The 16543-nt window shown below is 36.8% G+C and overlaps 1 pseudogene; it reads right to left on the reverse strand.

Moving 5' to 3' along the window:
- Positions 1-2930: 2930 nt before the first annotated feature.
- The window catches only part of LOC126501501 (estradiol 17 beta-dehydrogenase 5-like), a 103364-nt pseudogene continuing 89751 nt past the window's right edge, over positions 2931-16543 (reverse strand).

A 16543-nucleotide genomic window follows, 5' to 3' on the forward strand; every position in this document is an offset into this window, starting at 1 on the left:
AGCTGACTTCTAACAGTGCAGATATAGCTGAAAGCTAAGAATAACCATCACAGGTTGTATAGCATGAGCTTGAAGTAGATTAATTGCTATCTTTCTGAGGAATTAACCCACTGATTTCCATAGTGACTAAACAAATTTGCACTCCTACAAGTAACGAATGTGTGTTCTAATGAATAATGAAGTCAATTCTGTATCATTTGGTATAAATTCAGCAATTTCTATATGCAAAACAACTCTTTCTGTTTATCATCAATCATTAACTATATTGAGAGGTTCTTTTTTTAGTTCTTAATTTTTTTCATTTTTTTATTGCTTTATATATAATACCATTCAAAATTTCCACTTCCTCCCCTCCTCCCATTTCCCTCCTGCTCCTCCACTCACCCTCCCCACCTTTAGTCCTAAGGGAGTGCAGGGTACCCTGCCCTGCGGGAAGTCCAAGGCACTCCCCCCTCCATCCAGGCTTAGGAAGGTATGCATCCAAATAGACTAGGATCCCAAAAAGCCAGTACATGCAGTAGAGACTAATCCCAGTGCTATTATCATTGGATTCTCAGTCTGTCATAATTGTCAGCCACATTTAGAGGGTCTATTTTGATCCTATGCTCAGTTCAGTCCCAGTCCAGCTGGCTTTGGTGAGCTCCCATTAATTCAGACACACTGTCTCAGTGGGAGGACAAACCCCTCGTGGTCCTGACTTCCTTGGTCATCTTCTTCCTTCGTCTGCTCTTCAACTGGACCTTGGGAGCTCAGTCCAGCTCCAATGTGGGTCTCTGTCTCTATCTCCATCTGTCACTGGACAAAGGTTCTATGGAGAGAAACTCAAAACAATCTCATTAAAATTTGGAACAAGACAAGGTTGTCCATTCTCTCCATATTTATCCAATATAATTCTTGAGGTCCTAGCTAGAGCAATAAGACAACAAAAGGAGAGCAAGGGGATACAAATTAGAAAAGTAGAAGTCAAACTCTCACTATTTGCTGATGTGATAGTTTACATGAATGATCTTATTAATCAGAGAAATGCAAATCAAAACAACTCTCAGATTCCATCTTACACCTGTAAGAATGGCCAAGATCAAAAACGCTGATGACAACTTATGCTGAACAGGTTGTGAGGTAAAGGGAACACTCCTCCATTGCTGGTGGGAGTGCAAATGGGTACATCCCCTTTGGATATCAGTATGGTTATTTCTCAGAAAATTAGGAAACAACCTTTCTCAAGACCCAGCAATACCACTTTTGGGTATATACCCAAAGCATGTTCAATGTTACCAAAAGGATGTATGCTCAACTATGTTTATAGCTGCAATGTTTTTCATAGCCTGAACCTGACTATGAAAATGCCCCTCACCAAAGAATGGATATGGAAAATATTGTATATTTATACAATGGTATACTACACAGCAGAAAAAAATGACATCTTGAAATTTGTAGGCAAATGGATGGATCTAGAAAACATCATATTGACTAAGGTAACCAAGACCTAGAAAGACAAATGCCATATGCACTCATTTATAAGTGAATTTTAGACAAAAAGTAAAAAAAAAAAAAAAAGCCTACAATTCACAGTTCCAGAGAACCTAAACAACAATGAGGACCCTAAGGGAGACATACATGGATCTAATCTGCTTGGGAATTAGAAAAAGATAAGATCTCCTGAGTAAATTGGGAGCATGGAGAACATGGGAGAGGGTAGAAGGGGAGGGGAGAGGAAGAGAGGTGAGTAGAGAAAAATGTATAGCTCAATAAAATCAATAAAAACAGAAAACCTTGAAAAAATAAAAAAATCCCATAGTACTATGAGAATAGCACATAACTCTGCTTGTTGGAAGAATTATAAGACTTTGTTTCACCTTACTTAATTTTTCTGAGTTTTAACCTTCCTTTCCTGATTTATTTGCATCAGTATAAAATGTACTGGTTCCGGTTATTGGTGTGTCGCATTACAATTTGGGGAAGAATCCAAGTAGTTCTCTTTATAAGGCTAATTCTGTTGCTTTGGGGATAATTGCTATAAATTTCTCCCAGCAAATTAGCACAAGCTCTTTGCCGGGGTTCACTGTCATCCCATAACTTTTTAATTCCATCAGGAGTAAAAGGCACTATGATCTCTGGTGGGTCTATACCTGCTAGTTGATGAAGTCTCAATTTCCCTTTTATAATTAATTCAGAAATGACTGCATTAGCAAGACTTAACAATGGCAATATCAATAGACATGCTGACATGGAAGGGGGAAATCCCATAGCAGTCTTCCCGAGTCAAAGAACAACAACTAACAACTGCAGAGAAAGGCAGAATGAGCCTCTCCCAGGGATTAGCCCCATAACTGGTTATCCAATAGAAAGCTGTCAAACCTGAAACCATATATTCACAAGCATCAAAAATGGATTCAATAGACTGTATTTGTGTATTTGTCCATGTAATATGTGAAAAATATATAAAATATAATATATACTATATATAAAATACTAATAACAAAAAGATAGCTATCAATATGAAAAGGGGTACATGGGAGGCCCAAGAAAGAAAGATAAAAGGGGAGTGATATTTAATTAAAAATAAAAATATGAAACACTAACTCTAAACAGAAGTTAGATAGAACAGCAATTAGGGCCAGCTAGCATCACAGCTCTTAGCTTTAGAGTATCTGGATGCTTGGCATCCAAAAAAGTTTGAATTTGCTATTCTAAAGAAAAGAATACTTTTTGTGTCTGAGGAACATGATACCTAACCACTGTTTTGCCTTCATTTTTCTGCCTGTAAGTCATATGTTGCTTAAGAATCTGCCTTCTGAGGACAGTGCAGACATCTTCAGTGGTGGTCACTGAGCAAAGACTTCCTGGTGAAGAATCGTGAATTCAGTTGCAGTAGGTCTTGGACCTGAACTATTATTCTCAGAGTGATCACAAAATATTGTTCTAATAAGTTAAACTGCCATTAAGGGATTTTGTTTGATAGTTGAGTTGCTCCTAGGATGACAGCTCCTTTTTTCCAGGTTGTCAATCACAACCTGGAAAGTCTCTATAGCTGTTTGATGACCAACTTCTAGGGACTCTACAATTTAAATAAGAAAGAGAAGAAAAAATTATAAGCATTTACAATAAAAGTCCTAACAAAATTCCGAAGTAAAATTAATATTCTAAAGTGTGCTTAATGCTTGTAAACACTCAGAATGCTTAGAAACAACAAAGCCCAGTCCTCATAGAATTGAGTCTCTATAACTTATCCAACATAGGACTGTAACAAAGAGTCCTCAAACCTCAGTGTCTCATGTAAATTCTGTACAGCCCCTTCTTGGAAGAGTAGCAGATATTCTTTTTTCTGTTTTTGGGAGGTGGGCACAGTGACTGCCTTAATGTGTTTAGGTTACAAAACATTTTCCCCATTATGCTTTGATGTGTTTTTCTTGTCAATGCTTGAACATGGGGTCACTTTATCTTTCCAAATGCTTAATTTTTCTGATTAGAGCAGCATGTCTACCCTATATCTCTCAGCATTGCATTATGAAAGCATGCCATTTGATAACTAATGTCATAAACCAGGAAGTTTAAATCTTGTTAAAAATTTTACTCTCACATTATTTGTATAGTTGGTCTTTGAATTTTGTTCTTTTGCTGTTACACTGCATTTTGCAGTTACAAGGAAAGGATCAATCACTTTAATACTTATCTCAAAAGCAATCTTATAAGAATCATAAATCTAAACTTGTATATAAAAAGAACCAATTGGCTCTATTTGAATCCTCAGATTGACAAGCTTTGTTTTAGCTATAATGTACTCTGCAACCTATGAACACATTTCCCAATATTAAGAAGAATTTAAACTAGCTAGGCTACTGTGACTCAATCAGTTTTATTAATGTTAACCTAAGCCACAGTTTACCTGTTTCCTCAATAGAAACTCATGTGTTCTAGCTATGTGACACTTTCTTGTTTTATTTTAATTCTCTGCATCCTCTTCTTCATCAGAGGCCCAGATAGCATTTTATCCTATCTTTACCCATGTTAATTTTCCCACCAAACTAACCTTTATCATAATTTCTTACTATATCTACTAAAAACATCAATCATCAAAATTCTATTGAAAATAGCACTATTATTGTATAAAATCATGACTTCAGTTAAACTGTACAACTTAGGAGGAAATTGTCTTCATAGCAATCTACAGGTAAAAACATTCAGTAGAATGGGATATTTCTAAGAGATGATCATGCTGCATTAAGGGTAGTGGGAATCTTCCCGTGCCCATTTATATAATTCCAGATACCAAGAAAAGTGGCAATGGCAAACATACAAAGATACACATCAGCAAGAAACATTCTGGGGCCAAGGATTTTAGGGTCTTATCTATTCGAGAGTCATCCATCAGGGTTTTGTTTCCTGGTGGGCCATTTCCCTAAAGTCAATTGCCATCTGCTGCTCCCCTGACATGACCACTGACATGTCCCTAGAATCTCATATTACTATTAATACAAAATACCATCCAATCTGTTAAAATCATTTTTTATTGAGCTATATATTTTTCTCCATTTCCTTGCATTCATCTCCCCTTCCCTTCTGTCCTCTCATATTATCATCATGCTCACAATTTATTTATGAGATTTTGTATTTTTCTACTTCCCATGTAGAATAGAACCACGTAAGTCTCTCTTAGGGTCCTCTTTGTTATCTAGGTTCTCTGGGGTTGTGAATTGTTGTGAAATGCTTTATGTCTAAAGGCCATTTAAGTATATATGGTATTTGTCTTTCTGGGTCTGGGTTACATCAGTCAATATGATGTTTTCTAGATCCATTCATTTGCCTGCGAATTTCAAGATATCATTACTTTTTTCTGCTATGTAGCACTCTATTGTGTGAATGTACCATATTTTCTTTATCCATTCTTCAGTCGAGGGGTATTTAGGTTGTTTCCAGGTTCTGGCTATGACACACAATGCTGTTATAAACATAGTTGAGCACGTGTCCTTGTGGTATGATTGAGCATGCTTTGGGTACATACCTAAAAGTGATATTACTGGGTCTTGAGGTAGGTTGTTTCCTAATCTTCTGAGAGTTCCGTCTGGATGGGCATCCCTGTTTAGGTGCTGAGGAGCTCCATCTGGATGGGCGTCCATGTTTTGGTGCTGAGGAGTTCCATCTGGAAAGGAACGGTTACTGCTTCTACATTGAGGAGATACACCCAGAGAGTCAGTCACAGCAAAGACTGGTCCAAGACACCAGACCTCTCCTGGCTCCATTGGAAGGAAGAGATGGGAAGGCGCCAATGCAAGAATTCCTCCAACAACCTGAAAGGCAACATGACATCACCAGAATCCAGGGATCCAGAAATAAGAAGAATTATATACCCTACTCCAGAAGAATTAGAAGAAATTGACTCAAAAGTGAATTATATGAAAATAATAGAGGACCTTAAACAGGAGGTTAAAAACTGCCATAAATAATTAGAGATTACAAAAAAAAAGGTAGAGGAAATGAATAAATCACTCAAAGATACCCAAGAAAACCAAGAGAAACAAGAAAAAGCAATCAAACAGGTAAGGGAAGCGGTTCAAGACTTGAAGAATGAAATGGAAGTAATGAAGAAAACACAAACCAAGGGAAGGATGGAGATGGAAAATCTGGGTAAATGAACAGGAACTACAAGAAAAGTACTACCAACAGATTACAAGAGATAGAAGAAAGAATATCAGACACTGAAGATACCATAGAGAAAATAAACACACTGATCAAAGAAAACAGCAAAACCAACAAGTTCTCATCACAAAACATTCAGGAAATCTGGGACACAATAAAAAGACAAAACCTAAGAATAATTGGGATAGAAGAAGGAGAAGAAGTACAGCTCAACGGTCCAGAAAATATATTTAATAAAATTATAGAAGAAAACTTTCCCAACCTAAAGAAAGATATTCCTTTGAAGGTTTAAGAAGCATACAGAATCCTACCCAGAGTCAAATATGGTCCCCACCCTGTGTCTTCAGCTTCTACTGCAACTGCTGAGCCTAACAGGGACTTAATTCTTTCCCCATCCTGAGTCTACAGCTTTGTCTGAAGCTATTACCAAGATGTGGATACTCCCAAACAACAATAGGTCTTATCATGCCTCATAACTGGTCTTCTCCCTGGCTCTTCAACAACCACGAAGGCAATTAGGCATTGTGGAAATTTACAAACACCTTCTTCATCAATTTTCTAAACATAGAAAACTAAAAATTTCATTAAAAACATCAAAGTGCCTATAGCTTTCATTGTTTCTGCTAAGGTAGTATTGCTACCTGAAATGGTATGTGTTTGTGTTTCTCTGATATTGAAATTTTCCTGTAGACTTAAAAAAAAAAAGAAGCATACAGAACACTGAATAGACTGGACCAAAAAAAATCTCCTCGCCATATAATAATCAAAACACAAAACATACAGAATAAAGAAAGAATATTAAGAGAAAGAATAAAGGAAAAGAATATTAAGAGAAAGAAAAAAGGAAAAAGGTCAAGTTACTTATAAAGTTAAACCTATCAGACTTACACCTGACTCCTCTATGGAAACCATGAAAGCCAGAAGGTCCTGGATAGATGTACTGCAGAAACTAAGAGACCATGGATGCAAGCCCAGACTACTATACCCAGCCAAGCTTTCATTCACTATAAATGGAGAAAACAAAATATTCCAGGATAAAAACAAATTTAAACAATATGTAGCCACAAATCCAGCCTTACAGAAAGTAATAGAAGGAAAATCACAACCCAAGGAGTCCAGCAATGCCCACAATAACTCAGACATCTAATGACCCTTCACTTGCACAACTCGAAGAAGGGAAGCACACAAACTCTATTACCAAAAAAAAGAAAAAATGACTGGAGTTAACAACCATTGGTCATTAATATCACTTAATATCAATGGACTCAACTCACCTATAAAGAGGCACAGGCTAAGAGATTGGATACGAAAACAGGATCCAACATTCTGCTGTTTACAAGAAACATACCTCAAACACAAAGACAGACATCTACTCAGAGTAAAGGGCTGGGAAAAGATTTATCAAGCAAATGGTCCTAAGAAACAAGCAGGTGTGGTCATACTAATTTCTAACAAAGTTGACTTCAAACTTAAATCAATCAGAAGAGATGGAGAGGGACATGTTTTACTCATAGCAGGAACAATTCATCAGGACAAAGTCTCAGTCCTGAATATCTATGCCCCTAATATAAAAGCACCCACTTGCATAAAAGAAATGTTACTAAAACTCAAGGCAGTCATCAAACCACACACCCTAATAGTAGGAGATTTCAATACTCCTCTCTCACCAATGGACAGGTCAATCAGACAGAAACCTAACAGAGAAATAAGAGGATTAATGGAGGTAATGAATCAAATGGACTTAACAGACATCTATAGAATATTCCACCCAAATAGGAAAGAATATACCTTCTCTGCAGCTCATGGAACCTTCTCGAAAATTGACCACATACTCGGTAACAAAGCAAACTTACACAGTTACAAAAAATATTAGTAACCACCTGTGTCTTATCGGATCACCATGGATTAAAGTTAGATTTCAACAATAATGCTACCCCCAGAAAGCCTACAAACTCATGGAAACTGGACAGTCAACTACTGAACCACACCTGGATCAAGGAAGAAATAAAGAAATTAAAGTCTTTCTTGAATTCAATGAAAATAAAGACTCAACATACTCAAACCTATGGGACACTATGAAAGCAGTGCTAAGAGGAAAGTTAATAGCACTAACTGCCCACTTAAAGAAAACGGAGAATGCACACATTGAAGACTTAACAGCCCACCTGAAAGCTCTAGAAAAAAAAGAAGCAGACTCACCGAGGAGGAGTAGAAGACTGGAAATAATCAAACTAAGGGCTGAAATCAACAAAATAGAAACACAGAAAACAATCCAAAGAATCAATGAAACAAAAAGCTGGTTCTTGGAGAAAATCAACAAGATTGATAAACCCCTATCCAAACTAATCAAACGGCAGAGAGAGAATACACAAATTAACAAGATAAGAAATGAAAAGGGAGACATAACCACAGACACAGAGGAAATTCAGAGAATCATTAGATCTTACTACAAAAGCCTGTATGCCACAAAATTGGAAAATATTAAAGAAATGGACTTTTTTTAGATAAGTACCATATACCAAAGTTAGACCAGGACCAGGTGAACAATCTAAATAGACCTGTTAGTCGCGAAGAATTAGAAGTTGTTAAAAAAAAAACTCCCTACCAAAAAAAGCCCAGGTCCAGACGGTTTCAATGCAGAATTGTTCATAGTTTTTACTAAATTTGTCAGGCTTCTAATTGGGAAGGCGAAAGTTAACAGAATCAACATTTATTTAACATTATATCTTTTCCAAGCATTATCTGATAGTTTTATAACAAATTTAACCATTTATTACTCCTCAATCCTGATGTAATTGACCTCTGATTTCAACAGCAATATATGGGGGCCAAAGTCAATGAAGATATAGAGACAAAAAGGTTGCCTCATTCATTTCTTCATGACCCTTGGTCAAATAGTGTCCAGGGGACAACAGGCCACTTCTCAAGCCTTCTATCTCTCTGAAAGTCTCTCATTCCCTTCATCTGAGTAGGTTATAGAGGGGCAGATCTTGGACTCTAAGCAGGGTATAGTCTAAAAAATTACTTTTATTCTCAAAACACAAATAGGAAAATACCCAAAAAGAGTATGATCAACTTTTCACCCTCTATATTCTACTGTGGTTTGAGATCTCATGATCTCAGGCAAGTTCATCTGTCACCTCCTTGAACCCTCACATACCACACCCTGTATATCGAAATCTTGGAACTTTGGTCCCCAAGACTCTGGATAGGAGCCCAGATGTATTGGTCTATCTTCTCATTACGTACCCCTGTCTTCCAGACTACATAAAGTGTGTTTCTTCATTCTGAAGATGGAGAAACACATATTAAGAAATACTTGATAATTGCAACTCCTCAAAGGTTGTAAACTCTACCTGTTCATGTTCTGTAAGAACTGTGTATTAAATGACTGTTACTTTCCTTGGATATAAACTTTCCAGCAAATCCCTGTATGGTCATAATGGATCAAAAGAAGACAAAGCATTCAATTAATATACTGAGATTGACAAATACTAAAGAAAGTATTTTTTATTTATTTTCAGAATGGGACAGAGTTTTCTTTGTTTGGTTTTTATTTCTTTCAAATTTTGTAGCAATTCCAGGCTGAATTGCTACTGAACAGAAGTGACAATTTTCTAAATGGGTAAGTAATTCATTAATCATCATTTATATAGTTTTCTTCCCATGTATAAAAAAGAATAGTTAAAATACAGGGAACCCTGATTGCTCTTCGGGTGGACAAGGGAGGGGGGACTTGATCGGGGGAGGGGGAGGGAAATGGGAGGCGGTGGCGGGGAGGGGGCAGAAATCTTTAATAAATAAATAAAAAAGTAAAAGAAAAAGGAAAGAACAAAAACAATTTAAAAAACAAAAAAATATTATTTTGAACACAATTTAAATGGACATTCTAATATTAACAATGTCGTATTCAAAAGAACTAAGGACTGGTTTCTAGAAGGTCATCTTTTATACAGTTTCAGCAGTTTAATCAGCAGGATATTTTATAATTGGTAGCATATTGAAAATATGAGTCCATAAATCACTAGTATTGACCTAAAAGTTAATATAAGAAATAATGAAAAAGAAAATAAAAAATTTCAATCAAATACCAACTGATGAGTTTAAATGATAGACATGGATTGTAAAACTCTTTAAATCTCTGTATTTGAAACACATCAGGATGCCTTATGATAAAACTGGAAGACTAAGATAGGCTGAGGAAAAGGCCACCAACAATATGGAGGCAGGAAAGATAGCTTGGGCAGAAGGATCCACAGCAAGGCCCATAAGGGAGTTGTTGAATAGAAAGCACAGTAGGACAAAGTTGGGGGTGCAGCCCAGTGGTAAATGCATGCCCAACACCTGGATTTGATCCTCGGCACTGTAAAAAATTAGCAGGCAGCAATCTCTTGGGAGCATGGAGAGATTAGACAAGAAAGAGGTGAGTCTAGAGAAAAGGTCAGAAATAAGAATACCCACATCATTTCAGGGTGCTTATCTAGTCAATCAACTGAAAATCATGCTGGAAAGACCATGCAAATACCGTTCTGCAGGGAAAGAGGTCCTGCGTGAGTGAGTCTGTGAACACACCAGAAATCTGCCAATTTGTCAAGTGTTCATAGTTATTGGGCGCTTTGTCCAAGAACTACGAATTTAAGGAACACTTCTACAAGCCATGGTAAGACTTTTTGGGGTTTATTTATACAAGTGTAAGACTTGTGTTTTAGGCTGGGATTTAGTTCACTTGGTAAAACATTTGCCTGTCATGCCTAAGGTCTTGAGTTTCACTCTCAGTGAAGCTAAAAATTATATTAAAACCAAATGTAAAACAGAGGGATGTTGAAGGAAAATGAAAAGAAATGAAAGGAGGGAGAAGAATAAAGTGTAATGGGAAAAATATGATCAATGTACATTACCAATATGGGAAAGTCATAATTACACCCTTCATACAATTAAAAAAAAAATCTTAGCCAGAAGGTGGAGACAAAGTCCTGTAATCCCAGCACAGAGACAGAGGCAGGCAGATCTATGTGAGTTTGAGTACATCTGTCCTACAGTGCTAGTTCCAGGGGGGAAAAAAGGAAAAGAAACTGGGTAGCAGATCAGGTCTTTAATCCCAGCACTAAGGAGAGAGAGGCAGGCAAATCTCTGTGAGCTCCAGACCAGTCTGGTCTAGAAAGTAAGTTCTAAAATAACCTTGAAAGTATGTCGCAAAAAGTCCCCCGCAAAAGCCATTAAAGTATTATTTAAAAAGACCTATAGCATGCATTTTTATCAATAAACAAAACATATAATATATAGAAAATACCCAGAGTGAAAATTATATAAGTGCAATATGTAAAAGCTCATCTAAATAATAGAAAATTCATATTATTATTAAGAATTAGACATTACATTATTGTCAAAAGACCATGATCTTAAAAGTAACAAAGAGTTTTAAGCAATATTAAACAAATATATAAACACTCCTGTTAGAATCTGGCAAATTGCTGCCTTTTATAACAGAAAATTCCACACATACCAAGATGTTTGGAGGCATATGCCATTAGTCCCAGACTTAGAAGATAGAATTAGGAGCCGGGCGGTGGTGGCGCACGCCTTTAATCCCAGCACTTGAGAGGCAGAGGCAGGCGGATCTCTGTGAGTTCGAGACCAGCCTGGTCTACAAGAGCTAGTTCCAGGACAGGCTCCAAAACCACAAAGAAACCCTGTCTCGAAAAAAAAAAAAAAAAAAAGAAAAGAAAAGAAAGAGGATAGAATTAGGAAAATTAGAAATTCAGTGTTATCTTCAGCTGCATAGCAACCTGGACACTAGACTATCTCAGAAAACCAACAAGAGCCACAAAATAAACAAAACCCCCAAACACAACATCAACCAAAGAAAGAAACTCTAGAAAACACCTGTGATCTACAGAGTACACAAAATTAAAATTTGTGTCATTCACTTTTTCTTCTTCCTAATACCATAAGGTAGCAGAAGAAGGTTATGAATGCCGCCTTCATGACTGAACTTCCTGACATAAAAATATATTTATCTATTTATTAGAAAACCAAACCTGAGGACTCTCATGAAAATATAAAAATATGCAATGCAAACAATGGTGGTTCTGTAGAGGATAAAATGCTTTAAATATATATAAAGTATGCTTGCGTGGAAATATAAGATAGAAAGACTAAATTCAAACAAGTCTTCTGAGTTGGAGAAGTACTACATATAATAATTTTCTTAAGGTGAGAAAAATCTTCCATCTCACTTATCACCTGCACGTTCTCTTTGATCCGTGCCTCATTGAAACTCCACAAGGACCACAGTCCCATGCTGCAGCTGATAGAGAAGGGCAATCAAGCTGGAGTTCACCTGTATTTTTTGTTATAGAATCAATAACTGGATCATCCAGAGGAACGGGAGTGTTCGGATCTACCCTAGCATAACAGCGGAGAGAGAATGAATTCCTCAATCTACGTATTTGGCTTGTTATGAAATTTCTGAAACCATGGTTTCCCAAATGTGGATCTGACACCTGCAACTATATTACCATTTTTAATTCTCCCCAAAGTGAAAATTTTCTCTGTCTGTAGTTCATTTAAATACATTTCGCAAGATTGAAAATATTCCATCAATTTTTTCCAGAGGCTTCATTTCTAATGTCAATATTACCAGTGTTTATCCTAGTGGATGCCCAGAGCAACCAGAACAATGTCTTTTGGCTTGCAGAAATCCAGAAGCTTACTCTGATTGAGATAAGGATGATATTCCACCTGCAGAGGGATGATGGAGAGATGTTGTTATATAAAACTTTATAATATTACAAAGAAGATAGTTTTAAATAAAATAAGTAAATAAGAAAATCCTATGTAACATGAAATATGAGTTTGAATATGTTAACACTAATGTGGTGGTTTATTATGTTATCCCAGAAAATGGCTCACGGAGGCAGAAATTTTCACTAATTCAAGGCCATTCTGTGCTGCAGTCAGAGACCACCCCTCAGAAAACAAAAAGAAAGGCAAACAAGAGAAATGGATAAAGGAATCTATAAAGTCATGATCATATAGTTTTAATTGACATATTGATTGTACATATTGATGGTTTTCATAAAGATATATTTTTGCAGTAACATCCTATATTTTGATCCTATTTACCACCATCATTTTATTTTTCCCATTTCTGTAATTTCCAATAAATCCCCAAGATTTTTGTTTTTATATTTTTAATGGTAAGAGTGGGAGGGCCAACCCTATTAGTACAAGTGTGGTGAGCCAACCCCAAAGTTGTAAACTTGATAGAACTGTTCTTATTTCTCATCTGGCAGACCAACTCTACAGCTGTGCAGGTCAGGCAGAGGGCTATGACTTGGTCTGCCTCAATATCCACCCCGTCTATGACCTGCTGGAGCATACAGGGGAACCTGACCTAAGTACACAAAGCTGAGGAACTCCACAATACAGGGCAACAGCAGGATACCCAACCAGAGTCCTATGAAGACCCAGCATCAATAGTGTAGTATAAACAGAAACCTTGAACCAGACCAATGACTCTTTGCAATGAATACTTGCAAGTAAAGAAATATGGACAAAGGTGCTTACAGTGTGTCTCCTTGTGTTACACTGGAACTTCAATAATTAGATTTTTAAACATATATACAGATTTTTTTTCTGAATGTTGAATTCACACTTATCTTCTGTGCAAAAATTTGATCATTTTTATATAAGGAGATACTGTGATGATTATTACAGAAGGTAGTTATGATTTAGTGTGATTATCATGCCAAATGTAGAAATAATGAGGGTAACACTACTGTTTCCTCCGTGGTAAAGCTGTGAGTGTTCTTAACCCTGAAAGAGTAGAAGAGATACCCTGAGAAGTATGATAATTACCTTTTTTGCTTCTGTTATTTAATATATTTTTTCAAAAATTTGATGTATAATCCAACAATTTCAAATTTTAATGTATTGAGAGTTTCCACATAAAACTAGCTTTTGTTTAACTGTTGACTCGTACTACCATTCCCTTGAAGGAAACTTCTTATGTATGGGTCTGTGGCTTTGAGTGCACATCTTACTGCTAGTGTTAATAACATCTCTTATATAGAGAGAATGGTGTCATTGGAAAGTTGACACCATATACTGCTGTCTATTGTGGTTTATAATAAATACATGCTGAACTTTAGATGGAAACACTGAGTTCTCTCCATTCCACAGCATAAGGATTACAGGTGTCTATGCACTTGATGTACACTGAGGGGCATTTGTATGGGGTTTATTTGGAAGATGGAGTTGGGGATGAGTTGAATCAGGTTCAATATTATTTTTGTTATTATTATCATCACCACCATCATCATAATACAGAGTTTTGTGAAACAAACTGTGAATTAAAGACATGTGTAGAGGCTCTAAATGGCTTCAATTTAAGCAAATTCAGCACAGATTCTGAACACTCATTTCAGCGTTTGGGGAACTTAGTGCATTTTTAATTACTTCATTGGGAAAAGATTCACAGAAGATTGAACATTAATTCTTCTCTTGTCCATCTCTTGCACAATTTTCTCTTTAATTTCCATGCTTTCATATTGCTGTATAAAACAACTACTATCTAATTCCATGTGAGTACATCTTGAAAATAATGATTATGAGCATTATAAGGAATCTGCAATGGCAATAGCTAAGCCATGATCATCTGAAACTTCAAAGGTCACGTGGTTGTTCAATTACTGTTACTCAATTGGAAGACTCCAGGTGAACAAGGATGGACTCTTCATTGCAAATAGACAACCTACCAAAGGTATAGGGAAAAGTTGGCATTTGGGAAGTTTTATTACAGTATGTGAGTGGATATTTTTTCAAACATTTTAATATTTTCTTCCATTAGCTTCTTGTTTCCTGATTTCAAATTGATTTCATGCTAGTCTTATCTTGCTCCTAAAGGTGTCATCCTTTCTCTGGTTGTTTTCAGATATTCTTTGCTCTTAATTTTATAAATATGGAACAATGTGCCTTATGTTAGTTTTTCTTTTGATTTGTCACATTTCTCCCTTCACATTTTGAAGTTTCTCAAATCTGTTATTTCTCTCATTGTTACAGAAATGTTGTCTACTGTTTTAAATGTTCCAGGCATGCACATTTGCTGTTTTTTTTTCTTTTCTTGTTCCAATTACAGCAGTGACACGTCTTTTGCAACAGTCCCATAGTTTCAGTATTCTAGATATGAAGCATTTTCTCAGTTTTCTTTGTGCATACAAGTTCAGGATTCCACACTGATATTTACTGAAGGTCTTTAGAATACTTGAGTGTGTCAGAATCTATTGATGAACTATCTTGGAAACAGAACACTTGTGTGCACCCATCAAAGTCCCTCACAAACACAGGATGATTAAGTTTCCCCTGTTGAAGAATTAAGGGAAGTTCAACTGATCCTCACTGGATATTCCAGCCCCTTCCAACTTCCAGTATCCTCACCATGATGCATATAATTCTATCCCAGAATTACCTGGCCTTGGGAGTTGCTCTATCGGAAATAGAAAGCTAACTGAAGGGGAGATTCCAGCTATGCTCATTTTACAAGGTCATTGTAATGGGCCACACATGGGGACTATCCTGCAAGGCAATTGCCTGGGAGTCACTGAATTCCTGAAACTAAACTCTCACTTACGTCCCCTAAAATAATCTAATTAAATCACTGGCTCACTAAGCTTTACACAGAAGGGAGTGTTCTTTTTTATTTTTAACAAAACAAAACTTTTATTCCACAAAGGCAGCCTACATGACAAACTCATAAAAATACATAAGAAATAAAACCAACAATAAACGGGCACATATCGAGGTCTCATGAGAAAAATACAGATAATACAATAGGCTAAGTATCAGGGACTTGAGTAGCAGCAGAAGAACCCCCTCAGGGTCTAGCTAAGATTTGCTATGGCAGGCAAAACCTGGGTAATTCAATGTAAGGTTCAATGGAATGAATAAGATCGTATGCATTATCTCTACTTTTTTTTTAATTTTTATTCCTTTGGGTAAAGAAGCAGCAAGACAAGAAGAAAGGGGTGATCTCTACCAAGCTTTTAGTTTTTACAGACATGGTTTAAAAAATTCCATGGGCAGAAACAATGATATCAGTATGCATTTTAGAATCCCAAAAAGCAGGAAGAACCTGTCAAAGCAACATTCAGGAAAGGGGTGATATCATCCAGGAGGGTCCAACATCCAAGGGAAAATACCTGACATTTCAAACCATTACATAAAGTAACAGGGTCTCTAAAAGACCAGCTTCTAAGGTACCCCTCTCAGAGTTCAGGAAAAGGCCTCCATAATAATTAAGGGGGAGCTAAATATCTGAGGGTAAAGAAGCCTACTCACACTGGTAATTGTCTGTCTATGATTCTTTATTCTCTTTATCTGTTACAAATGCCCATAGTAATATATAGACTGAAAATTAGCAGTTCCATAGTCTTAGAAGATTTCAGAGCCAGAATTCTTTTGCCCCATAGAAAATCAGATGAGGATTTAGACACAAAAACACAAAGATCCTTGACTGCAATGGTGGGAGTGGCTAGTACACATCTGGTGAGCTCCTCAATGGAGAAAGTTAATTAAGAAAGGAATTAACATTGAGCCTATAATTCGGGTTCTTAGAGAAGCTAAATAAGAAGGAGAACCCAAAGAAAAACATATAGGCATCCTCCTGCATATTAACCTTCATCAGGCGATGAAAGGAGACAGAGACAGAGACCCACATTGGAGCACTGGACTGAAATCTCAAGGTCCAAATCAGGAGCAGAAGGAGAGCGAACATGAGCAAGGAACTCAGGACCGCGAGGGGTGCACCCACACACTGAGACAATGGAGATGCTCTATCGGGAACTCACCAAGGCCAGCTGACCTGGGTCTGAAAAAGCCTGGGTTAAAACCGGTCTCACTGAACATA

This window comes from Alexandromys fortis, unplaced genomic scaffold (genome assembly GCF_014885135.2).
Source record: "Alexandromys fortis isolate MF-2015 unplaced genomic scaffold, M_Fortis_MF-2015_v1.1 scaffold_5, whole genome shotgun sequence".
NCBI lineage: Eukaryota > Metazoa > Chordata > Mammalia > Rodentia > Cricetidae > Alexandromys > Alexandromys fortis.